Raw genomic sequence first — 26456 nt, 5'->3', positions numbered from 1 at the left:
CTTGAATGGATGGAGTGAATATTCTACAAGATGCAGAATTATGAGGTTAACCACAGCAATATAGAGAAAGTAGTCTATCAATTCCTCCTTTATAGGTTTGGGGATGGGAAAGGGATTAAGGTGGAAGAAATAAGAGGAGCAATAAACCCTGGAGATAGTGTTTAAGGATAGGATATATATATATATATATATATATATTTGGAGAGAACCAGGTTTCTAAGAGCACAAGCAGAGAGAATATGTATTTGATGTAGAACTTAAAGTCAAACTTCTGGTCTTAGTTTAAGGGGCTGCTTCCAAAGATCTGGTATTAGATGAGGTGCTTGGTGTATATGTGTGGATATCAGGGTTAATAGATATCTGACAATCAAGTCCCTACTTGTTTTTGTTCAGTCTTTTCAGTAATGTCTAACTCTTTGACATCTCATTTGGGGTTTTCTTCTCAAATATATTGAAGTCATTTGTCATTCTTTTCTCCAGCTCATTTTACAGGTGAGGAAACTGAGGCAAACAGGGTTAAGTGACTTGCCTAGGATCACATAGCTGGTAAGTGTGCAAGTTTTCCTGACTTCTGAGTTTTCTGACTCTATCCACTGTGCCACCCAACTAGCCCTAGATCCCTAGGGAATGGACTAAACTCAGAATCCACACCAACTCTGAAACTTCTACTAGAATACATGCTAGACAAGAAAAACTAGTATACAAAATGGATCCTGGTGTCTAGGTATTTATCCAGGCAGGGGCCTTTAGAAGGATCAGTTGGGAAAAATCATCATGGGGAGGAAGTGGTGCAGATGGATGACTCTGGCCTTTTTTCTGGAGATGGAGGATAGAATATTATGTTTAGGGAACTGCAAGTATACAGCTTAATTGGGATAAATAATATGTGAAGAAGTAATGTGCATTATCAATAGAAATATAGGTTGTAATGATTGTAAAACTTTAAAATCCAAATAGAATAATGGTTCTTTTACGCTAGTAAGAGAGTAAGAAGGACTCTCTAGGTGAACAAATGAAAAAGTCAGGCTAGGGTTAAACATAAAAATTTAGAAATCATTTGCTTAGAGATAATTCAATTTCAAGCAGGGTTTCCTTTTAGGGATACTTCCCCAGCCTGGATTCTAATTTAGTTAAAACTCATTTTAATTAATATTAAATATTAATATCAAAGTCATAGACATAACTTCTTCTGAAAGCAACTTTTTCTTTTATTTATTATTTATGTCTTTTTATTTTTGTAATATTGAAATTCCTTTTGTATCTTTTTCATTGAGATCAGCTTCATTAAGAATGAGACTAAAGTACTGTTCCTCACAATTTTTTGAGAACAATTTTACAATCATCCTGTAGAATCTAGGCAATGTATCAATTTTTTTAAATAGGAAAATAAAAAAGTATACTTTTTTAATGACAAGAGAAGTGAACTTTATATGAAGACTAAGATTTTTCATATCAAGTATTAAAACTGAGAGTTCTCTATTTGATTGTGACATTCATAAAATCAACTAAGAGTCTCTAGAAACTTATAGTTGGAAGTATCCTTTTTAAGATCATCTCATCCAACAAATTCATTTTACAGATAATGAAACTAAAGCTCAAAGAAAGTGAATACCATGTATACAAAGATATAAAAACTTAATGATGTAGCCAAAATTGGAACCAAAATTTTCCTATTTTTATTTCATTGGAATTTTCCAACTTCTACTACATTTTTCTAAGAAGTTTTTTTTAGGAGAAATGTGTCTATTATTATTGCCCTTCTGTCCCTCAGGATTAGTGATGAAGACTCATTCTTTGAAATGATGGAGCAGATTTGTATTAGATTATGAAAAAGGAAAGAAGACAATTTGGTAAATTCTTGACATGTGTCCCTATGTTTCCTTATTTATTTATTCAATGAACAAGTACCTAATATGTTCCAGGGATGGTTTGTGAAGTGATATGTCATATTTATTGTCTCAGTTTGATTAGAATATTGAGGACATTAAAGTAATAAACAGCAAATACAGAAAGGGAGGTTTTGCGCCAGATTTTCAAATGGTATATTTCATTCTACAGGTAAGAAGAAAATACTGAGTGTCTCAAACTAGGGCTGGATATATATATACTAGGGAGTCATCTACATAAAGATTATACAATTTTAGGTGGAATTGCCTCATTACTATCTAGTTGGATCTCCATCTTTTAGATGAGAAAAGTAAAGCCAAGAAGGATGGATGAACTTGCTCAAAGTCATCCAACTAGTAAAAGACATACTTGGAATTCAAACAGGAATTCTAATTCAAAATATAGAATTATTACCATTTTGTCATGTCTGACATCGTATAAAGTATTTTCCTAATAAATTTTGTCATGTGGGAACTGCCCTTTTGCATTAGTTATTGCATTAAAAAGCTATGATATAATGAATTCAAGTGGTAATAGTTGTGATCACATAATTTCTAGATTAGTTTTCCTATTTCTACATAGGGAAGGCCCTGGGGCCAGAATGAAGAATAAGAAATGTAAGCAGAGTTTATGCTCTATACCCTTCTACCTCTCTTTTTCATAATTTCACTAAGGTAAAATTCACCACTCCTACCACCCAGTTTCTCAGAAGCTGTCCACTAAGTTATCACCATTTTCCCTGTTTTTTTCCTTAGCTCACTCTATAGTTCCCTCTGCTTTCTTTCTAACTCATTTACTCTACTTACATAATTTTCCCTAAAATTCAATTGATATTAATTGAAAATTACTTATGATTAGCTAGATAATTATTGATAACATTTCTCTTTAACACCTTTTTAAAGTCAATGAAAAGAAAACCAAAAAAAAATAGAAGTTTTAGAGCCCAAGTTTTCATCTTTTGTTTTATTCTAAATTGTATGGCCAAAACATTAAAAGAACACAGTAAAGATGTGTTTGAGGGGAAAGAAAAATAAACAGAATCAGCAAAAAGGAATTAAATCACTCATAGTGGAATCCAACTCAGGAACAAATGGTTGATAGGCAGAATCATTTGAAGGAAGAGAGAGAGACAGAAAGGTAAAGTTTATAGACTACTGGACTTGTAGTAAGATTTGTTGTTGTTCATTTTCATATATGTTATTCTTTGTGACCCCATTTGGGTTTTTTTTGGCAAAGATATTGGAATGGTTTGCCATTTCCTTCTCAAGCTGATTTTATAGATGAGGAACTGAGACAAATAGAGTTACATGATTTACATAAGGTTACATAGCTAGTGTTTGAAACTAGATTTGAACCTAGGTTTCCTGAATCAGGAATTAGTGTTCTATCACCTGTACTACTAGTGTTTAACACATTGTAAGTGCTTAATAAATATTTGTTAATTAATGGATGAGTGTGTGATTGGCAAGAGACTCTCCTATAATGGATTTCTCCAAAAGAGAAGGGTCTCAAACTTATCTCTCTCACTAAACATACCTTATGGATACACTACTTTCCAAGTCCCAGTATCAGTGATAACATTCTGTGGTATCATAAACTTCACTGTTTCTTTCCATATCAGGGTGTGTGTGTGTGTGTGTGTGTGTGTGTGTGTGTGCACGCACAACTTTATTCACTGTTGTTTTTAAAACAATGACTTTTTTTTTTCCAAATCTTCTTTCAATATCCTTGATAGTGCTAGAAGAGGAAAAGGAGAATTACAAGGGTGCTGGAATAGAATACTATCAGGGAAAACAATCTTAGACCTTTCACAAAACACCATAGGATTGTAACTGCATATAGTGAGTCACTAATTTTGGAAGTTTTGGGAAAAATATGCTGAAGAAACAAAAATTTGTTCCATTTCAGACACATTAAGCTAATTTATCATTCCTGATAGAAAAAGGTAATTGGCCATAGTAGCTAGAGAGCCATCCTCTGAGCCAAAAAGTAATTCATGCAACTAGCATCAAGCACGAAGACATGTCTGGCACTGTGCTATTCATGCTAGGGATACAAAGAAGGGCATAGGGTAATCTCTGCCCTTAATTCCACCTTTTACATAAATTGGCTATGTGACACTCAATAATCAACTTCTCAGTTTTTTTGTGATGTTGAAATGAAATAATGGAATTTTCATGGGACTCTTTCCCTCACCTTTCCTACATTTCTTTCTTCCTATTCACCTGGTATTCTTCTTGATTCTTCTATGGACAACCAGTGTACAGAATCTGTAGGTCAGTAACCCCTCACTGAAGTTATTTTGTAGAGTATTTAGTCTCTCAAACACATGGTATGAAGTGTCTCTCTACTGTATTTTCCAGGGGCTCTAATATTTCACAGCAGCATTATATTCTCTGGCTAGATCTCATGTTATCTAACTGATCATTGTATAATTGCTTGCTTCTCTTTGTTCCTGTGTTTTGAGTCCTTTGCTCAGAAATTAAACTCTTTCAAATAATGTCTCAGGTGGATGACTTATATCTTATAGGTCCCAAAATCTTTTATATTTTCTTACATGTCAGCTTCCCTCATCCTGCTTCAATTTAATGTTCTCCTAACCATTCTTAAGGGAGGCAGACCCAGAATAAAAAGAAAAAACAGTTCACCCATACTTATCAATGATGAGGAGCACAATGTTTAGTCTAGAGAACTAAATATTAGCTACTCCTAGATATATCTAGGAGTAGAAAAGAAAAATAATAAAATAATTCTGGGATAGTTTTTGTGAAGACAAATAAGATGTGTTTAGACTGGAGAAGAGAAGATTTAGAGGGACCTAATAACTATTTTTCAAAAATTTTGAGAGCTATCACATAATTAGATTTTTTCTGCTTTCCCTGAAAGGGATGAATAAAAGACAATGAGTGAAGTTGTAAGATGGCAAATTACCTTAGGGCAAGTAAAGGTTGCCTATTAATCAGAATTACCTAAAAATAGAATTGGCCCTTTAAAAATAAGTAATTTCCTCCTTGTAGGATGTCTTGAAGGGAAAAATATTGCTTACTTGTTGGGTATATTATTATTAACATCATCATTATTTTTCAAGGCAATCAGGATAAAGTGACTCACCTAAGATTATGTAGCTAATAATTGTTAAATATTTGAGGTCAGATTTGAACTCAAGTCTTCCTACTTTCAGAGCCATGCTCTATATACTAAGCCACATTACTCATGTGTTGGGCATATTATTAAAGAAGTACTTAATTATGTATGTGATTAGACATGTCAGTTTCTATAGTCCCTTTAAATAAGAAAAAATTATAATTCGATGTTACTATGAACTCCTTGAGTCAGAAACTTGCAACATTTTTATCTCCACCTCCTAATTTATGTGGAGTTCTGATTCAGAGCTCACAAAACTCTCCCAAGCTATTCTGCCTATTTCATGTTTCACAGAGTAGTGTGGGAGCCACATTATATGGAAGTGACCTGTTAGAGCACACACACATGCACGCACATTCCTCTTCCTAGGTAGGAACTAGTCATGATCTATTTCAGTTCCACTTTCCCCCTTTCTCTTTGAGCCTTCTATGACCTCTCATTTGGAATCCAAAACCAAGAAAATCTAATAAGCTTCTTTGTGTTTCCTATGATGATATCTTAGATATAGATAATGGAGCCAAGATGGTGGAGAATAGACATGACTGTATCTGACTTTCTCCAACCTTTTCTCAAACCAGTTAAGATTAAGATTAAACCTCTGAATCCACAAATATTTGGAGTACAACACATTTCCAGAAGAAGAAACTATGGAAGAACTTCAGAAGAGATTGGTTTCAATCGGGTAGAGTGACAGTCTGCAGAGCAGACTCTGGGGCAAGGAGCTGGGGCAGGGAGCCAGAGCATTGTGTCATCCAGGCACTGGGCAATCTTCTGTGAGGCTCTTATACTACTCTGTCCTGGTTGCAAGCCTTTGGTTTAACAGATTTGTAGTAAAATACCCCAAAACAAATATAAAAGGCAAATTGTAAGCCAGTGATTCCAGAAGAATGCGGGACCTGATCACAATTTCCCAACACCAGAAGTCAGTCAACAGAACTGTCCCAGAGCAAATTAAAGCACTGTTGTCCCTTTCTCATAAGAGCAGATCTCAAAATGAGCAAGAAAGCAAAAAGAACTCTGACAAAGACAGCTTTTATGGAGAGATAGAAGAACAGACCTCAAAATCTGAAGTTCCTAAAGGAAAATCAAATCCAGATGAAGCCCCAAAGGATGACATAAGCAGCTCCCCATTTCACAAAACTTTCTTGAAAGATTTCAAAAAGGATCTTAAAGGAGAGCTAGAAGAAAAATGGGGAAAGGAAATGAGATCTTTGCAAGAGGGTATGGGGAAGGAAAAACAGAAATTATCTGAAGAAAACTCCCTATAAAATAGACTTAAAGAAATGGAAAAAATATATCACTCCTTACAAAACAGATTTGATAACTCGTTACAAAATAGATATGAAAAAGAAACTAATTTGTTGAAAAACAGAATTTGTGAAATAGAAAAAATGTAATGAATGAAACCACCTCATTTAAAATTCAATTGGCCATAGCTGTACCAGATCTAAAACTGTATTATAAAGCATTGGTCATCAAAACCATTTGGTACTGCTAAGAAATAGAGAATTTGATCAGTGGAATAGGTTAGGTTCACATAACAAAATAACCAATGATATAACAATCTAGTATTTGACAAATCCAGACTCCACCCTTTGGGATAAGAATTTACTATCTGACAAAAACTTCTGGGAAAATTGGAATCTAGTATGGCAGAAAGTAGACATAGACCCACACCTAACACCATATACCAACATAAGGTCGAAATAGGTTCATGATCTAGATATAAAGAATGGTATTATAAACAAATTTGAAGAACATAGGGTACTTTACCTCTCAGATTTATGGAGGAGGAAGAAATTTGTGGAGGAAAGAGGAACTAGAGGTCATTGTTGATCATAAAACAGATAATGTTGATTATATTAAGTTAAAAACATTTTTGTACAAACAAAACAAATGCAGGCAAGATTAGAAGGGAAGCAATAAATTGGGAAAACATTTTTACATCCAAAGCATCTGATAAAGGCCTCATTTCTAAAATATATAGAGAACTGACTCACATTTATAATAGTCCAAACCATTTTCCAATTGATAAATGGTGGAGATATGAACAGACAATTTTCAGATTAAGAAATTGAAATGATTTGTAGCCACATGAAAAAATGCTCCAAATCATTATTGATCAGGAAATGAAAATTAAGACAATTTTGAGATACCACTACACAACTCTCAGATTGGCTAAGATGACAGGAAAAGATAATGACAAGTGTTGGAGGGGATGTGGGAAAACTAAGACACTGATACATTGCTGGTGGAACTGTGAATGGATCCAAACATTCTGGAGAGCAATTTGAAACTATGCTCAAAAAGTTATCAAACTGTGCATATCTTTTGGTCCAGCAATGTTTCTACTGGGATTAGATCCCAAAGAGATCCTAAGGGAGGGAAAGTTTCCCACATGTGCAAAAATGTTTGTGGCAGCCCTCTTTGTAGTGGCAAAAAAACTGGAAACTGAGTGGGTGTCCATCAATTGGAGAATGGCTCAATAAATTATGGAATATGAATGCTATGGGATACTATTGTTCTGTAAGAAATGACTAGCAGAATGATTTCAGAGAAGCTTAGAGAGTCTTACATGAACTGATGCTAAGTTAAATGAAAAGAACTAAGAGATCATTATACAATGCAACAACAAGACTATATAATGATTGATTCTGATGGAAGTGGCTCTCTTTAATATTGAGATGATTCACACAAGTTCTACTTGTGTAGTCAAGAAAGAGAACCGTGAGAATAGACTGTGGAACACAACATAGCATTCTCACTCTCTCCGTTATTATTTGCTAGCATTATGTTTTCTTTATCAGTTTTTCTTTTTCTTCCCTTCTTGATCTGATTTGTTTTTGCACAACAAGATAATTGTATAAATATGTATACATATATTAGATCTAACATATATTTCACCATATTTAACATGTATTGGACTGCCTGCCAGCTAGGGGAGGGGGTGGGTGGAAGGAGGGGAAAATTTGCAACAAAAGGTTATGGAAGAGTCAATTTTGGAAAAAATACCCATGCATAAGCTTTGTAAATAAAAAAATAATCAATTGGCTGAATACAAAAGGAGCTACAAAAGATAAGTGAAATAAATGATACACTAAAAATCAGAATTGAACAAATGCAAGTGAATGATGCAATAAGACTTCAAGGATCAGTCAAACAAAATCAAAAAAAAAAAAAAAAGAGAGAGAGAGAAGAAAATGTGACATACCTCATTTGAAAGCAACTGAACTGAAAAATATCTGTAGGACATACAATCTAAGCATTACTGCTCTTCCTGAAAGCCTGATGAAAAAAAGAGCCTAGAAATCATCTTTCAGTAAATCATCAAGAAAAACTGCCCTGATGTCCTAGAACTAGAAGCCAAATTAGCCATTGAAAGTATTCCCTTATCACCTCCTGAAAGAGACCCCAAAATGAAAACTCCAAGGAACATCATCACAAAATTTCAGAATTATCAGATGAAGGAGAAAATACTGCATGTAGCCAGAAGAAAACAATTCAAATATCAAGGAGCCAGGATCAGGATTACCCAGGACCTAGCAGCTTTCACCTTAAAGGATAGAAAGGCCTGGAATCTGATATTTCAAAAGGCAAAGGAACTTGGGTTGCAGCCAAGAATCAACTATCTAGCTAAGCATTATTATTATTTTTTTTTTTTTAGGGAAGAAGATGTTCATCTTCATCATCCAATGATGCAAGTGAATTTCATTTATTTCTGATGAAAAGACCAAAGCCAAACAAAAAAAAAAATTGATCTCCAAATACCAAACTCAAGAGAAGCATAAAGAGGTAAAAAGCAAAGAACTCTTGAGAACTATATCTCTGTTATGTGTATACTTAGAGTATAAATATAATTTTATTTTATTGTGATAATATTTAAAAGAAATTAGAGATGTGAAAGTGATTGTACTGGAAAAGAGGAAAATGGAGGTAAAATGAGGGAAATTGTATCTCATGAAGAGGCAAAGAAGACCTATTATAATTGAGGGAAAGAAGGGAGGGGGAGGAACATTGTTTGAATGTTACTCTTATAACACTTGGCTCAAAGAGAGACTATCAGACATATTTGGTCTCACAGAGAAACTTGTTTCACCTTATAGGGAAGTGAGAGGGGAAAGGGGAAAAGAAAGGAAGAGGCTAATAGAAGGGAAAAGAGAAGTAGTAGGGGAAAGGGAGAAGAAAGGGAGAGGAGCTATAAGGGGGAGAGCTGGTTGAGGGAGGTGGTGATCAGAAGCAAAATACTGAAGAGGAGGGAATGGGGAAAGGAAAGAGAAAAGCATAACTTAGGGTAAAGAAGATGGCAGGAAACACAGAATTAGTTATTTTAACTGTGAACATGAATGGGATGAACTCTCCCATAAAACAGGAGTGGATAGCAGACTATATTAAAAGCCAGAATCCTACAATATATTGTTTAAAAGAAAAACATTTAAAGTAGAATGATACATGCAGAGGAAAGGTAAAAGAGTGGAGCAGAATCTATTATATTTCAGGTAAAATAAAAAAAAAAAGCAGGGAGAGTGATCCTGATCTCAGATGAAGCAAAAGCAAAAGTAGATCTAATTAAGAGATAAGGAAGGAAACTATATTTTGCTAAAGCGTACCATAGATAATGAAGCAATATCAATACTAAACATATATGTATCAAGTGGTACATCATCCAAATTCCTAGAGAAGAAGTTAAGAGAATTGCAAGAAGAAATAGACAACAAAACTATACTAGTGGGGGATCTCAAACTTGCTCTCTCAGTATTAAATAAATTGAACCACAAACCAAATAAAAAAGAAGTTAAGAAGGTAAACAAAATATTAGAAAAGCTAGTATGATAGATCTTTGGAGAGAATAGAATGGAGACAGAAAAGAATATTTTTTTTTTCTCAATGGCTCATGGAACCTATAAAAAATCAACCATGCATCAGGACATAAAAATGTCAAAGTCAAATGAAGAAAAGCAGAAATAGTAGATGCATTTTTTTTTCTGATCACAAAGCCATAAAAATTGTATACAGTAAAAGACTAGGGGGGAAATAGACCAAAAATTAATTGGAAACAAAGTAATATAATCCTAAAGAAAAAGTAGTTGAAACAGCAAATCATAGACACAATCAATAACTTCATACAAGGGAAAGACTATAATAAAACAACATAGTAAATTTTGTGGGATGAAGCCAAAGCAGTTATTAGGGGAAATTTTATATCTCTAGATGCTTACTTACATTAAATAGAGAAAGAGAAAAGCAATGAATTGGGCTTACAAATAAAAAAAGCTAGAAAAAGAACAAATGAAAAACCCTCAATTAAATGTCAGATTTTAAATTATAAAAATAAAAGGAGAGAATAATATAATGGAAAGTAAGAAAACTATTGAATTAATGAATAAAATGGAGTTGGTTTTATAAAAAAACAACAAAATAGATAAGCGTTTAGCTAATTTGATTAGAAAATGGAAAGAAGAAAATCAAATTGGTAGTCTCAAACATGAAAAGGGAGAACTTTCCACCAATGAAGAGGAAATTAGAACAATAATTAGGAATTATTTTGCCCAACTATACGTCAATAAATTTAATAATCTAAGTGAAATGGAGGAATACCTACAAAAATATAGATTGTCCAGGTTAACAGAAGAGGAAATAAATTACTTAAATAATATCATTTTAGAAAAAAAAATAGAACAAGCTATCAATGAACTCACTAAGAAAAAAATCTTCTGGGCCAGATGTATCTACATGTGAATTTTACCAAACATTTAAAGAACAATTAATTCCAATACTATATAAACTTTGAAAAAACAGGGAAAGAAGAGGTCCTACAAATTACTTTTATGACACAGATATGATGCTGATACCTAAACCAGGTAGGATGATAACAGAGAAAGGAAATTATAGACCAATTTCCCTAATGAATGTTAATGCAAAAATCTTAAATAAAATATTACAGAAGGTTATCCCCAGGATAACTCACTATGATCAAGTAGGATTAATACCAAGAATTCACAGCTAGTTCAATATTAGGAAAACTATTAGACAATTGACTAAATCAATAACCAAATTGACAAACATCTTATGGTTATCTCAATAGATGCTGAAAAAGTTTTTGATAAAATCCAACACCCATTCCTATTAAAAACACCAGAGAATATAGGAATAAATGGAGTTTTTCTTCAAATGATCAGTTGTATTTCTCTAAAACCATCAGCTAAACATCATATATAATGGGGACAAGCTAGAATCATTCCCAATAAGATCAGGGGTGAAACAACGTTGCCCACTATCACTATTACTATTCAATATTGTATTCAATTCAATATTGTATTATAAATGTTAGCTTTGGCAATAAGAGAAGAAAAAAAGATTAAAGGAATTATAGTTGGTAATGAGGAAACCAAATTATCACTCTTTGCAAATGATATCATGGTATTCTTAGAGAACCACAGAGAATCCATTAAAAAACTAGTAGAAACAATTCACAACTTTTGTAAAGTTGCAGGATACAAAATAAATCCATACAAATCATCAATATTTTTATATATTACCAACAAAATCTAGTAGCAAGAAGAAATTCCATTTTAAATAACTGTTGATAATATAAAATATTTGGGTGTCTTTCTGCCAAGAAAAAGTCAGAAACTATATGACCACCACTACACACAATAAAATACTATCTAAATTAATTTACTTATATAGTACCATGCCAATCAAATTTCTAAGAAAATATTTACCAGATATAGAAAAAATAACAAAATTCATCTGGAAGAACAAAAAGATGAAGAATTTCAAAGGAATTAATGGGAAAAAATGCCAATGAAGGTGGCCAATTGTGCCATATCTAAAACTATATTATAAAGCATTGATCATCAAAACCATTTAGTAGTGGCTAAAAAATAGAGTAATCGATCAGTGGAATAGATTAGGATCACAGGACAAATAGTCAATAACTAAAGCAATCTAGTATTTGATAAACCCAAAGACCCCAGCTTTTGGGATATGAACTCACTATTTGACAAAAACTGCTGGGAAAATTGGAAACTATCATGGCAGAAACTAGGCAGAAACATACCTAACATCATATATACCAAGATAAAGTTGAAATGGATTCATGATATAGGCACAAAGAGTGATAGCATGAACAAATTAGAAGGACATAGGATAGTTTCCTCTCAGGTCTGTGGAGAAGGAAGGAATTTGTGACCAAAGAAGACCTGGAATTCATTATTGAATACCAAATAGATAATTTTGATTATATTAAGTTTAAGTTAAAAAGTTTTTGTACAAGCAAAATTAATGCAGACAAGATTAGAAGGGAAGCAATAAATTGGGAAAACATTTTTACATTTAAGCATTCTGATAAATGCTGAGGCATTTCTAAAATATGTAGAGAATGACTCATTTATAAGAATTCAAGGCATTTTCCAATTGATAAATGGTCAAATAATATGAAAAAAATTTTCAGATGAAGAAGTCAATACTATTTCTAATCATATGGAAAGATGTTCTGAATCACTATTAATCAAAGAAATTAAAATTAAAACAATTCTGAGATACCACTACACATCTCTCAGATTGGCTAAGATGACAAGAAAAAAATAATGATGAAAGTTGGAGGATATGTTGGTGGAATTGAAAATAGATCAACCATTCTGGAGAGCAATTTGGAACTATGCTCAAAGAGTTATCAAACTGTGCATATCTTTGACTCAACTGTGTTTCTACTGAGTTTATATCCCAAAGAGAGGGAAAGGGACCCACGCATGCAAAAATGTTTGTAGTAGCCCTTTTTGTAATAACAAGAAACTGGAAACTGAGTGAATAGCCATCAGTTGGATAATGGCTGAATAAGTTATAGTATATGAATGATATGGAATATTATTCTTCTGTAAGAAACGACCAGCAGAATGATTTGAGAGAGACTAACATGAACTGATGCTAAGTGAAATGAGCAGAACGAAGCTATCATAGTACATGGCAACAACAAGATTATACTATAATCAATTCTGATGGCATGGCTCTCTTCTACAATGAGATGATTCAGACCAGTTCCAATGATCTTGTGATCAAAAGAGCCATCTACACCCAGAGAGAGAATGTAGGTACTGTGTGGTTCAGAACAGCATTTTTATTCTTTTTGTTTGCTAGCATTTTATTTTCTTTCTCAGTTTTTCCTGTAGCAAAAAAAAATCGTATAAATATGAATGCATATATTGGATTTAGCATATATTTCCATCATGTTTAACATACATTGGATTACTTGCCATCTATGGGAGGGAGTAAGGAAAGGGGAGGAATAATTGAAACACAAGATTTTGCAAGGATTAATGTTGAGAAATTATCCATGCATGTGTTTTGAAAATAAAAACATTTACTAAAAAAAAAAAAATTAAAATGTTGTTTAAAAAGGGGGTGGAGGGCAAAGAAATTTTAAGAAGGAGATCTGAATTTTAATTCTAACTTTTCCACAAATTGCTGCGTGATCTTTAGCACATAATTCAAACCCTATGATACTTGGTTTCCTAATCTGTTAAGCAATAAGTAAATAACCCTGGTGACTGAGAGATGGACTACTCATGTATTAAGAATGAAAGATAACAAATGGACAGCCAAGTATAGCAATAGTAACTGCAAAATATGAAGTCTTAAGATTTCTGAGAATCCTAAAATGACTTGAATAGATTATGAGTAAACAGTGAAGGGAATTTCTAGATCAATGAAACTAAAATATTAAAGTATATATATAATTATTATTATTATTAGTTCTGTGTAGCAAAGTGTATATAGAATATAAAATAACCAAAATATATTTCCTTATGTTTGCCCTAAATCCAGCCTTAATCAAAACTTGCGAGTTACCATCAAGGATACTAATATTCTTTCAATTATTCTGTTTTCACTTAACATCATTCTTTATTGTTATTAGTTTACTCCAAACATAGCCCTTTACCAAATCTTATCATTTCTATCTCTACAATACTCTTGTTTTAATTCCCTCCTCTTCACTCAGGAATCGATCACCTTAGGTCACATCCTTTCTCTTGGACTACTAAAATATTTTCTTCTTTGGTCACCCAACTTCAAGTTTTTCTATTCTTATCTACTTCAACACAAGCACCAGAATAATTTTCCTCAAGTCTGATATATAGACTATACTGACTTTTTTATTTCTTGTAGACTCAAACATCTAAATCTGTTCCTTTACTAACTTTGGGGTGTTTTTGAAAATTGATTTTCTGCAAACACTCTATAATCTAACCAGATAAGCCTATTGTTGTACTATACACATAATAATTTATCCTTTGGTACCCTGCCATTTACTTTTCTGCATGCCTAGAATGCAGTTCTTTTTCACCATGTCTACTTCCCTGCAAGGTTCAGATCAAGTCTCACTCATTTTTTACACAAAAATTTTCCTAATCCCTCTCCTCCTCCCTGCAGCAGCTAAACTGTTTCTCTATACTCTCTATACCACTAGGAAGAAAAAAAAGCTTTTTTAAAATGCCTACTATATACCATGAATTGTGTTAAGCATTTTGCTAATGTTATCTTAGGGTCATGTGATTGACAAGTGGCAGACTAGAAATTTTAACTGGGACTATGGAGTTTGAAATGTTTACTTATCTTGAGAAGTGGGGAAGTGGGAACACTTGGGGATAGCTGGCACCTAGGGAAGTAGGAAAGCACAGATACAGAGAGGAGGTTTCCAAATAAATATTTAAAAATGTCAACATGAGAATGAATAGATCAATGGATTGCATTACAAGGAAAATGGATACTTTAAAAACTAAGTGACATCCTTCTGTCATACACATGACTAGAAAGCATTGGAACTAGGATTAGAGGACAAGTATTTTGTATGGTTCCAAACCTAGATGTTGAAACTTTGAGATCCTAGTAGATTACGATCTCTCTCTCTATTTTTTTGCCCAGGCAATTGGGATTAAGTGACTTTTCCAAAGTCACACAGCTAGGAAGTACTAAGTGTCTGAAGCCATATTTGAATTCAGGTTCTCCTGACTTCAGGGCTGATGCTCTATCTACTGCACCATCTAACTGACCCTATATAAATATTTTTAAAACATATTTTAATTAAAAGAGATTTTCAGTTAAATTACTTAGTATAATTTAAAGCAAGTAATTATAAAAAAGTTATAGATTTATTCTTTTAATCAACAACTGATGTCATAAGCCACCTAATTAGGAACTGATTAGTCAGGCCTTAGTATAAGTTTTTGAGATAGACCTTGGGTTCAATTTTTCTTCTAGTAAATTTGATATCCTGCTTTATCTTTAATATTTTGATTTTTATTATATAGAGCATAATAAAGCAATGTATTTTTTAAAAATAACAAACCAGTATCAAAACAGTGGTAAATCCTTGTCCATCATAAAACATAACATTACATATTTTTTACCATGATTTACATAACCAAAATAAACTCTTTTTAATATGCAATGAGTTTTATCTAATAGATTCCAAAAAGATCATCTTTTGCTTCATTTTTTCTCATTTTTCTTCAATTATTTTGAATTTTATTGTAAGCTTGGATAAGATATAACTGCACAATGAATTTTTTTATTTATTTGCTGAATTTGAAGAATTCCTATACATATTGTAAAAAAAAGAATTTTGGAGATCTAAAACCTCTATGCAGTGGTCCTCAAAGGGTAGTCCAAAGAATTGTTGGGGTCTCTGAAACCCTTTCAGAGGGTCTACAAATTCAAAATTATTTTTTTTATTTCTAATATAGTAAATAGCTATAAATATAACCCATGTGAACAAAAACTCTTTGAACAGATCCTCAATAGTTTTTTAACAACATGAAAACAAAAGTTTGAGAACCACTGCTCTATTGGATTTTCAAAGGTGTCCTGATCTTTTCATTCTCCTGTGACATAAACACAGTGTACTTTTACTACAAATGTGACTATCTTGCTTGTCTGCTTCCTTCCTTGGCTGCCCCTTTGGACTCTCAGGAAGGAGGGCTTAGGTTCCTATCATGTTGTTATTATCCAAAGTCATTTTGTGACTAATTTCCAGAGCACTGAGTCATATTGACTCTGTTGCTTATCATTTCTCTCTTTTTTTCTTTTTCTCACACTGAACTGGTTCTCTGACATTTTTTGGTACTTTTTCTCTTCTCTAAATTTTTAAATAGAATGAACTCTCTTCAAAAATCAAAAAACTGTTTGGTTCAGTGGTTTGGCTTTTTCTTTTCTTTTCTTTTTTTTTATTACTATAATATATCATACTAGCTGAATCTATGCTATGTTATGTTTAGCCCAAGAGACTTAGAATATTTTCATATTGTGTTACATCAAACTAAAGGACTAATTTAAATCATATTTGATCTCTTTGGAAAAAATCCAGATCTATGATTTCTTCATTGTAAGGGATTCTTAGTCTGAATAAATGCTCATAGGATGTTGATCTATATTTCCAGTTTTAGGGAGTTGCCTCAGGCACTGATTAAGTGATATGTCACTGTTACTAGTATATGTTAAAGGAAGGAATAGAACTCAGGTCTTTCTAACTTCATGATTATCAATTTTACTTGACACTTTGCTTTCGTTTGTTCTGCTTTAAGACTGCAAAATTAAGGACTGGACCATCCTTAATCATTGCTTAATTATCATAATGAAGATGTCTTGACTCTGAAAATTAACTTATCACTAGAAATTTTAGTTCATATTTTTACAAAACTTTTCATTTTGGAGATTATGCTTAATTTTGAAATGACACTAAATTCATTTCAACAAGTTGAAGAGGATTCCCCAAAGCATTTTCATCCACACAGAAGGCTCCATAAACTAAGAATATAATCTTTCAGTTCAAAATACAGGCTGGCATTATTTAAGGGAAATACGATTCTTCATTAAAGCAATTATTCAACATCGAAAAGTAAAAGATCACACTTCCTGGACTTTTTTCATGGTTAAATCTTATTTTTGAACATTTTAACAGGCAACCATTTCCCCATCTGTATAAGAATATAAATTTTTCAGAGTAAAGGAACATTCTCAGTTTCTGTAAGAGTAAAAGCTCAAATTTTCAGATGCCAAAAGCTAGATTTTACTTTTGAATGTCTGCTTATTTTGAGCAAAGGGAGGATCAGTTTTCATTCCTGTGAATGCATGTCGTCTTCCTCTCCCTATCCCTGTCTCTAAGTCTTTCTCCCCACCCCGTGCCTTGAAAAACAAAACAAAACGACGATTGAATTTCTTATAAAAAAGGGAAAGAATATTACCAAGTACTCACCAGCAAAGTTCCTGTAGAAATTTCTTGGAAAGGTTCCCTCCACCCCAACGGAGTTGAAGTTAGTTTAACCTTCCAGGCATAAAGGAGATTTATCACCTGCTTTTTTTTTTTTTTTTCCTTTTTCACCAAATCAGGCAGCTAGAGTGCTAGAAAATCATGAAAGAAATGCAATTTGATCTTGTGAGCTGAGTGAAAGGGAGAGGTAAGAACTTGAAGATAATATAGCCAGAGGTTGCTTCCGTCTATTGGAGCAAAGAGGGGTTGCTCAGTTTCAAAGTGATCACCAACAGTGGGGAATAACAGAGCTTCCTGTTTAGCTCATTGTAGCCCAGCCTGCATTTTAGGCTAATTTGTTTTGCCAAACTCTCAAAAGAGTTCTTTCTAGTATGAAGGAAACAGAGCAGGAAGGCAGATTGTATTCAGATTTCATTCTGTACCATTTTAAGAAGGAACTTATTAATACATTAGTAAGGGGTTTTTAGGTATATACAATAATTTGAGGTGGTGATGGAGGACTTTTTTTTTCATAGTTCTAATATTCTTTTTGCTCTCATATAATAACAATAGTAGCTCACACATCTATCACTTTTGAAATTTTCAAAGCAGTTTACTTATATTTTCATATTTTATCTTTGTATAACATCTTGAAAAAGGTGTTCTCATGAGCAGAGACATAATAAGTATTATTATTTACAGAGGAAACAAAAATTCATCGAGTTGTGAGTTATCACCGTAACAGTTAATACATAACACATACAGTATAATTGAATCACTAGCTAATGAAGCTTTTAAAGTTATTTTTCCCAGTTCTCTTTTATTCACCTTTTTAAAACTACTTATAGTCTTGATAGGAACATAGATTTAGGGCTAGAAGGAATATAAAAAGGTCATCCTTTATACAGCTTTATAGATTAAGAAACAGGATCACAGACCATTTGTCTCATCTAAGAGTGTACTGGAGTCATTATTAAACAGTTTGTGAGGATGCATTTTTAAATTTTCAAATTTTAGTGTCAGCATTTTATATCTGCAAACACATCCATCAGGATGGTTTAGATTTAACAAAGCAAAAGTAATGCAGATTAAATTTAAAAGCATATATATAAAGTGCTTGTCCTTTTCAGAGCCAAATGTTACCAGCACACCCTTTTTGTTCTATGTATATTACTTAGTTCAGCAGAAGTGTGAGAGTAGTCTTAGGAAGTCCTTAAACTGGAGCTTTGGTGATTCTAGGCTATGAATAATAACAATAAGTGGCAATTCTATAGCACTTTAAGTTTTTAAAATGTGTTACATCCATTATCTCATGGTCAGACATTGAACATGTCAAGGTCAGTCACTGCATCCTGGATCATTTCCAGTCATGCTAATTTTTGTCCTGCCACTGGGCTCTGATGACTTTGGAAGAGATAATGAGTGTGACAATTTTTGTGCAACTCTGTCTACTTGCATTCAATTCACACATGAATCAAGACATCATTCTGTGATGTCATTGGTCCTCTTCTTTAATCAAGGATGAGTAACAATCAATCCTTACCTTCATGTCCACTGGATACTTGATCAAGAGAGATTTGAAACCAGGAGTGTTGTGAGGTTGAGATAATGAAGACAAGCACTTTGTAAATCTTAAAGTCTTATATAAATATTAGTTACTAGTATGACAATAATAACTAGCCTTCAATTTGGTGATGACTTCATTCTTTGAGCTTTCCATTGACTGCTACTCAGCTATATAAATATTTATAACATTATCATAGAAGTCTGTTGAAAAATTTTAATAATCAACTCTTGAAAAATATACATATATAATACACATATGTATATGTGTGTATAAAGATATTTGAAAATTTGAAAATATGTATTGTATATATATACATATGTGTATATGCAAAATACACATATATTTTAAAGTTAATTCTATATTATTAACACTGTTAATCTAGACAATCTAGACAATCAAGAAAACAATAAATCTAATGTAGATATGTAGGGACTGCTGATTTTTGAGCTATAAATGCTTAGACTGAAAAGTGAATAATTGACTGGTTAAGAAGCAAGTACAACACACTTCTCATTAAAACTCATAAAACTTACTATTTTAAAGAGCCCATGACTTTACAATTTAATTTACATTTAAAATTAATTATAATTCAGGTGTTGCAAGAACATATTGATATAATTATAGAAATTTTATCAGTAATATTGGAAAACTCATGGGAAACAGGAAAGTGGAGATGAATTAATTTTGAAAATAGGGCAAGAGAGAAGATGCATTTCAGAAACAACAGATCAGGATATTTGTTATTGATTACTCCCAATAAAATTAAAACATTAATACATGAAAATTTAGAGAATCATACTTTTAAAACTATAAGGAATAGATAAATATAAATAACCAATAAAATAGGAATAATTTATGTCAAATCATTTTATAATTTAGGAAACTGAGGCTCTGAGATTTGTGACTTGCCCAAAATTTAGCTCTCCAAATCCACTGTCCTTTCAATTATTTAAGAGAAGAAAGCAGCCTTAGTAGAAATCAAGTATATTCCCAATTGAATGTACAGCTAACCTTATTTCTATTAATAATAACATTGTTAGATCGAGTAGTTCACTTATTCAAGAAATATTATATACCATTTTATCCCCACTGTATGAAAGTTACCATACTAAGTATAGAGATATCTTAGAATATCAACAAGGCATTTAAGAAAATCTATTATATACTTGGGAACAATTAAAGCATGTGTTTCTTATCAGATCTACTTTCCTCCTTAATTGGAGGGATGAGAAGAGGCAGAATGGAAATATTAAATGAAAAGCAAGAAAGGAAAATAGCACCATTATCATCATAATGTATTTAGAACTGAAAGGAAATCCAGAATTCAAAAGTTTGTTTATGGAAGAGTGAATGTATGAGACAGAGGTTCTTATTTGAGGGGAGAGAGAAGGAAAGATATTTTCAGGATAGTAAGAAGGGACTAATGAATTAAGATTTTGTCTCTCTTTTTCTCTTTTAGCAACCTCTCTGTCATGGCAAGAGGCAACATAGTATAGTGAGAGGAGTGTAGGACTATTGTTTTCATGAGAACATGATAACATGAATGGATAATTCCTTTGAGAATCTCCATTAAAAAAAAAAAAAACACCCAGGCCAATCATATTGCTTTGTCCTTTCCATGATGAATTCCTGACTCTCATAACTTTGCTATCAGACTTCATGTAACTACTTCCTTCTTTACCCTTTTCAGCTTTTCCTGATATGTTGTAGTACTCTCTTAGAATCTAAACTACTTGAGGTCAGGGACTATAGTTTTATCTGCACATATTAGTTTTTTCAGTGTTTGGCATGTAATATGATCTTGACAAAGACTTGTTGGATTGGGAAATCTTAGTCCTAGGTTCTTATGGGCAAAAAAGGGATTTATATCTATCTATTTACTCCACAGCATGTGAGATAATATCATAGGTTATTATTTACATATGAGTAATTATCACTGTGGGGTGTGGGAGTGATCAGAGAAACTAGTAAGCCCTCAAGCCCCTTTCAAGGCTTCTTTCTACCTTTGATGTCCATCTGATTCATTCAATTTTTACCTTGACCTACTGTACCAATTAAAAAAATAAACTCCACCAGGTTTACTAGCACCATAGTTTATGCTTCTATAAAAAAGCAGAATTTAACTCCAACAAAATTCAAGTACAAATAAAGCTTATGGAGATGAAGGATTCTTGTCTCAGTAAGAAGACAGATGAAGTTCAGTTTTATACTAATAGCAGTAATTCAAAACATTTTTATGGTATTCTGAAGACTATTTATGGTCCAAAGACCTATAGTGCATCTCAATTACTCAATGATGATGGAGTCATATTGATTAGTGATACATTTTGATCAAAATTGTAGTATTTGATCAACTACTACAGATAGTAGTCAATCTTTCTCTAGCTGAATATGCAATTGAAGAAGAGATTTTGAATGTTATTAGATTCTTCCTGCGTGACAAAGTTTTTGAGGCTGATTCTATTTCAGCTGAGATTTACCAGGTAGGGGGGCCACTGCTGAAACAAAAGTTGATTGAAATTTCCCAGGTTCTTTGGCAAGAGGATGTTATCCTCCAGGAATTCAAGGATACTAAGTGAAGTGAGTAGAACTAAGAGATCATTGTATATGGCAACACTAAGATTATACAATGATCAATTCTGATGGATGTACCTCTTTTCAACAATGAGATGATTCAGGACAGTTCCAATGGTCTTGTGATGAAGAGAGCCATTTGCACCCAAAGAGAGGACTATGGGGACATAGCATTTTCACTCTTTTTGTTGCTTGCTTGCATTTTGTTTTCTTTCTCATTTTTTTTCTTTTTTAGATCTGATTTTTCTTGTGCAGCATAAAAATTGTGGAAATATGTATAGAAGAATTGCATATCTTTAATATCTGTTGGGTTTCTCGTCATCTGGGAGAGGGGGTGAAGAGAAGGGAAAAATTTGGAATACAAGGTTTTACAAGGGGTATGTTGAAAATTTGCTATGAACGTTTTGAAAATAAAGCTTTAATTAAAGAAAATAATCAAAAAAAAAAAAGAAAATAATCATACCTTCTGTGTTCCAATCTCAGTGACAAATGTGACAGTTTGGAGAGCTGCTGCCTCCTTTAAAAATTAGAATAATTTTGAATAAAAACTTTTTTTTATCTTTCAAAAAAGAAAATTATTAACCAGGAGGATACTTTTCAAAAAGCAGAAGTATATAGCTGCATTTTAAAAAAAATTGTTATTACTTATCAATTAAATAATCTTGACCAAAATCTTGTTCTTATGAGCTTTTGTATTTTGGACTGTAGTTGAGAATAACCAAATTAATCTATGACACAAAAATGATAAATTCAAAATATTGAAATAAAGAAAATTATTTATCTGGGTGAAGAGTTTTTTTTTTTTAATCTATATCTGTAATTTCATTGGGATAGAGATCTCCCTTAGAGAAATGCCTCCTGCTAATGTGCAGCTCCGTTTTCTCAGTAAATGATAACTTTAGAGTTTTCTGAGACACAAAGACTTTCTGTGGTTTGGCCAAAGTCCCACAATTAATATGGTCAGAGGCTGGATTTAGACCCAAGTATTCCTGACTCATAGACTAATGCTCTAACTACATATGTCATGATGTCTTACACCAGGGTAAATTAGGATCTAAAAACTAGGTATTAAGCAATTTAAATCTTAGATAACTTTAGAACTGATCATTAGTTTCTAGTTGCTAATTTGAGAAAATTTTACATATTTGGTAGAAAATGTTGTCTCAGTTAAATTAAATCTGAAGTGAGGAAGAATTGATCTCTAAACACATTTAGGGATAGCAGCCAAAACTTTTAACATTAGTTGTCATAGTTTTTATCTATGCTTCTAGGGACCTTTGTAGGTCCAGTCTTATGCATTGTTTGAGCTTTAATAAAGGAGAAACATGACATCCCAATTTTAGTTCTACTTTGCAGCTTCTGAAATACTCTAGAATATTTCCTAACCCTCTCCAAACTGAAGTGTCTGAAGGAATGGTTCAAACAAATCAGATATTGGTTCTTTGAAAAGTCCTCACAAAAGGGTCAGAATTGTGACCTGAGATTCTGGATTGGAGATGAGGGGTCTCTGGTTTGTTTTATGTCATTTTTCCCATAAACTTACAAAAAAATATATTTTATGGAGAAGCATATAGTGCTATTTGTGGTTAATTACTGCCCTCTATTGACAGCATTTTATAAACATTTCCAAGTCTAATTTATATAAAAAAAAAATTTAAATCCAAATCCTTTACTTTATACATCACAGATTGAGATCCTCTAGTTCAACACTTTTTTTTTTTTAGATGAAGGAATTGAAACCTGGCAAGTCTGAATGACTTGATCATATTTACAGAGATAGGAAATAGTAGAGGTAGTATGCCAATATCCCTCCTCTGATTCTGAATCTAGTGATCAGGTGAGGGAATTAAATTTAATCAATTTTCCCTTGCTCATATTGCTTGTTATAGGCACAGTGAGGGTTCTAGACTTAAAGGCAAATGATCTTTTCCTTTCCCTCTCACATTTTTAACATTTTCTGTTTCAAGTGTTTCTTCCACTATGCATTCCCAAGAACAGGTTTTATTACTAAATCTCTCTGTATGCTGATTCCATGAATGATATAATGTACATGATCTTAGAACAAGAACCTCATTGGTCAGGCTACCCTCCCCCAAAAAAAGAAATAGACTAGAATGTTTGAAAGGAAAATTGCAATCAGTTGATTTATTATTTTAAAAACCATTCTCTGGGATTTGATTTATCTTAAAGGCAATATAGGCAGTGACCAACAGATTTTGAATAGTGGGTGAAAGGTCCTACCTGTGCCTCAGTAGGATTATTTTAGAAGCCTTATAGAACAGAGATTGCATAATAGTTGAAAATGGAATTGGAGAGACTGATTAGGAGGTCAGTGTAATGAGTATGTAGAATGGGAAAGATGAAAGAATCTTTACTCTTCAAACAGGTGTTATCTAGTTTACTACAATATTGAAGGGAAAACAAAATAAAACAAGAAACTTGACTACTTGTAAAAAGGACCTGGGTTCTCATTTTTATTTTGATCCTACCTAGATAGTATACTAGACCTAGTATCAAAAAGAGGATTTGATTTATGTCTTAGACACTTACCACCTGTGTGACCTTGGGCACATGATTTAATCTCTCCCAATGCCAGTTTTCACATCTGTAAAATGAAGGTGATAATATATAATATAAAATTTCTGGTTAAACCTGCAATTTTTGCATGAGAATATCCTATAGAAGGAAGGAGGATATATTCTCTTGTGTGATTGAATGAAGGAACGAAATAGCCAATAAGGAAAACAGTTTCATCAACATTCTCTCCAGCAATTAGAAAATTCTCATATAAAATGCCCAGTTTGGGCTAGAAATTATAAATGCTTTAAGTTTTCCCCTTATTTTGTTGTTAAGGCTTGTTAAAATACTGAAATTATTGTTCTTAGTCATCTTAAAATGTCTTCATGTCTTAAACTTTTAGAAATTAATATTAATTTAAATTTATTATACTTTATTGATTATGACTCAAACTGCATAATAAAGTCTATTTCAGGTATTATCTTAAAAATAAATAAAAGCACTGGGATTGATAAAAATAAAGAGATTCATTATCCAGATTCACCAGAGATGAACAAGAGAAAAGAATGTTGATATTCTAATTGATGACACAGAGATATTAATTTGACAATCTCACCAATATTATACTAGTCAAATTGTTTTGGTCATTATCAATAAACATCTTTTGCTTTTCTACTTCCATCCTTTTTTGCATTTAAAGAATTCTATATTACCATTTACATTGATCACAATCTATTCCCATGAGTAGAAACATATCTATTTAATGACAATATTCCCCAAATACAATATAGTTGTGAACCATGAAAATTTATATTGTCCAAAGATTCAACATTGCAAGTAATATGATTGTCACTATTAGGCATATTAAGGCATCAACATATTACCTGTAATAATTAGTTTGCAAGAAATAGAAAAAATCAGGGGAGCACTAGTAAAGCTAGCTTCTAATTATTGATTGTCAAATTTTTAGCATAAATATTTTTAAAATGATAGAAATTGATAAATGTTACAAATCAGAGCTTAATTTGTTTACTTGATAGACTAGACTTAAGATAATGATGGGGAAATATTAATGTAGATTAAACTTAAAAGTATATCATGAGTATAGTTTTGGCTGGAGTGAGAGGAGCTGATTTTTAAAAATTTACCACCATACCACTGCACAGAAGTATAAGCACAAAATTTATTATCATAAAAAGAAGTGGGCAAATTACGTAGTGAGGAGTGACAACAGATAAAAAGTCAGTGAAGTGTATTAATATTTAGAAATATTAAATGCCTAAAGAACACTGGGTGAGAGTCTATCAGAATTTTCTTTTTAAAACATTGGATGAAAGTCATTCATCAAGAAAAGGCTTAAAAGAATTGTGAAGAGCAGACTTACATCAGAGAGGTTATGGTTCCATTTGAAGCATAATAAGTACCACTGTATCTCAGAAAAGAAAAAAAATGGGCCATAAGCAGAATCACTGGGAGATGAGATCTCTCCATTTCCTTCTCTCTGGGATCTCTCTGCCTCCATCTCTCGGACCGAGATCTCTATCTCCTCTCTGAGCTGAGATCTCTCTGCTTCCTTCTCTCATAGTTGAGATTTCTCTGCCTTCTGGGAGCTGTCTCTGCATCTGCAGGTCCCTGCCCAGCTAGCACAGGACCCAAGCCTGAAAACAGAGAGATGGCCTCAGGCATCCGGAAACCCTCTTCCCAGATGTCACAGACACAGTCTCTCCTGCTTACCTGACCTGTGCTTTGGGTTGGATCTGTTGGGACTCAGAGAGAGTTATAAAGAAGTTAGGAGCCAGATACACAAAGGAATTGGTGACAATCAAGGATGTTGTGGTGGACTTCACTAAGAAGGAATGGGATCTCCTGGACCCTTCTCAGAAGGAGCTCTACAGGAGGTCACGCTGGAGAATGTCCAGAACCTGTTGTCTCTGGATACAGAAACTGCGTTCACAGTAAATGAGATGAGCAAAAAGCTGGGAATTTTTGTGGAAGAACACGGCCTGCAAAGATTCATGGATGATGGTCCCTTTGACTTCAATTTAAAGGAATTGCATAATTTTATTCTTAAAGAAGATAAATATCCAAAGAGTGATTGTGAATTGTATGAAATTGGAAAGAGATTCCGATGGACTTTTGTTCTAAATCATGGAGCCAGAACCTGAGAGGTAGACCTTCCTGGAGGCAGACCCAGCCAGCAAAGGCAGCAGCATAGAGAAGCTGAGGAACTCAGCCTTTGAAGAGACATGGAGAATGGTGGCACTCTTGCTGGTGAAGGAGCTAAAAGTCACTGGAGCCTATCCAAGGGCTATAGGACCTCCTGACCTGCCCAATCTGTAAGGACTATTTCAGTGACCCTATAACAGAGGATTCTGGGAACACCTTCTGATGCTATTGCCTCCCTCCAAAATCCCAGCCTTCATACCTCCATACCAACTGGAAGATGCAGAGCATGGTACAGGTGGCCAAGAAGCTAAAGCCTTGCCTGGAGCAGTCCCAGACCCTCAGAGAGGGATGGTGCCC

The 26456-nt window shown here is 33.1% G+C and overlaps 1 protein-coding gene across 1 annotated transcript in view; it reads right to left on the bottom strand.

Annotated features, from left to right (window-relative positions):
- TFPI (tissue factor pathway inhibitor) overlaps positions 1 to 17586 on the bottom strand; it is a 106743-nt gene extending 89157 nt beyond the window's left edge. Inside the window, exon 1 of the mRNA XM_051986059.1 lies at positions 17282 to 17586. The gene's annotated coding sequence lies outside the window, so the exon portion shown is untranslated. The remainder of the gene's footprint in view (positions 1 to 17281) is intronic.
- Positions 17587 to 26456: the final 8870 nt, after the last annotated feature.

Source organism: Antechinus flavipes, chromosome 3 (genome assembly GCF_016432865.1).
Source record: "Antechinus flavipes isolate AdamAnt ecotype Samford, QLD, Australia chromosome 3, AdamAnt_v2, whole genome shotgun sequence".
Taxonomy (NCBI): domain Eukaryota; kingdom Metazoa; phylum Chordata; class Mammalia; order Dasyuromorphia; family Dasyuridae; genus Antechinus; species Antechinus flavipes.
The sequence above is the reverse complement of the archived record's forward strand: the minus strand, read 5'-3'. Positions and strand labels throughout refer to the sequence as shown.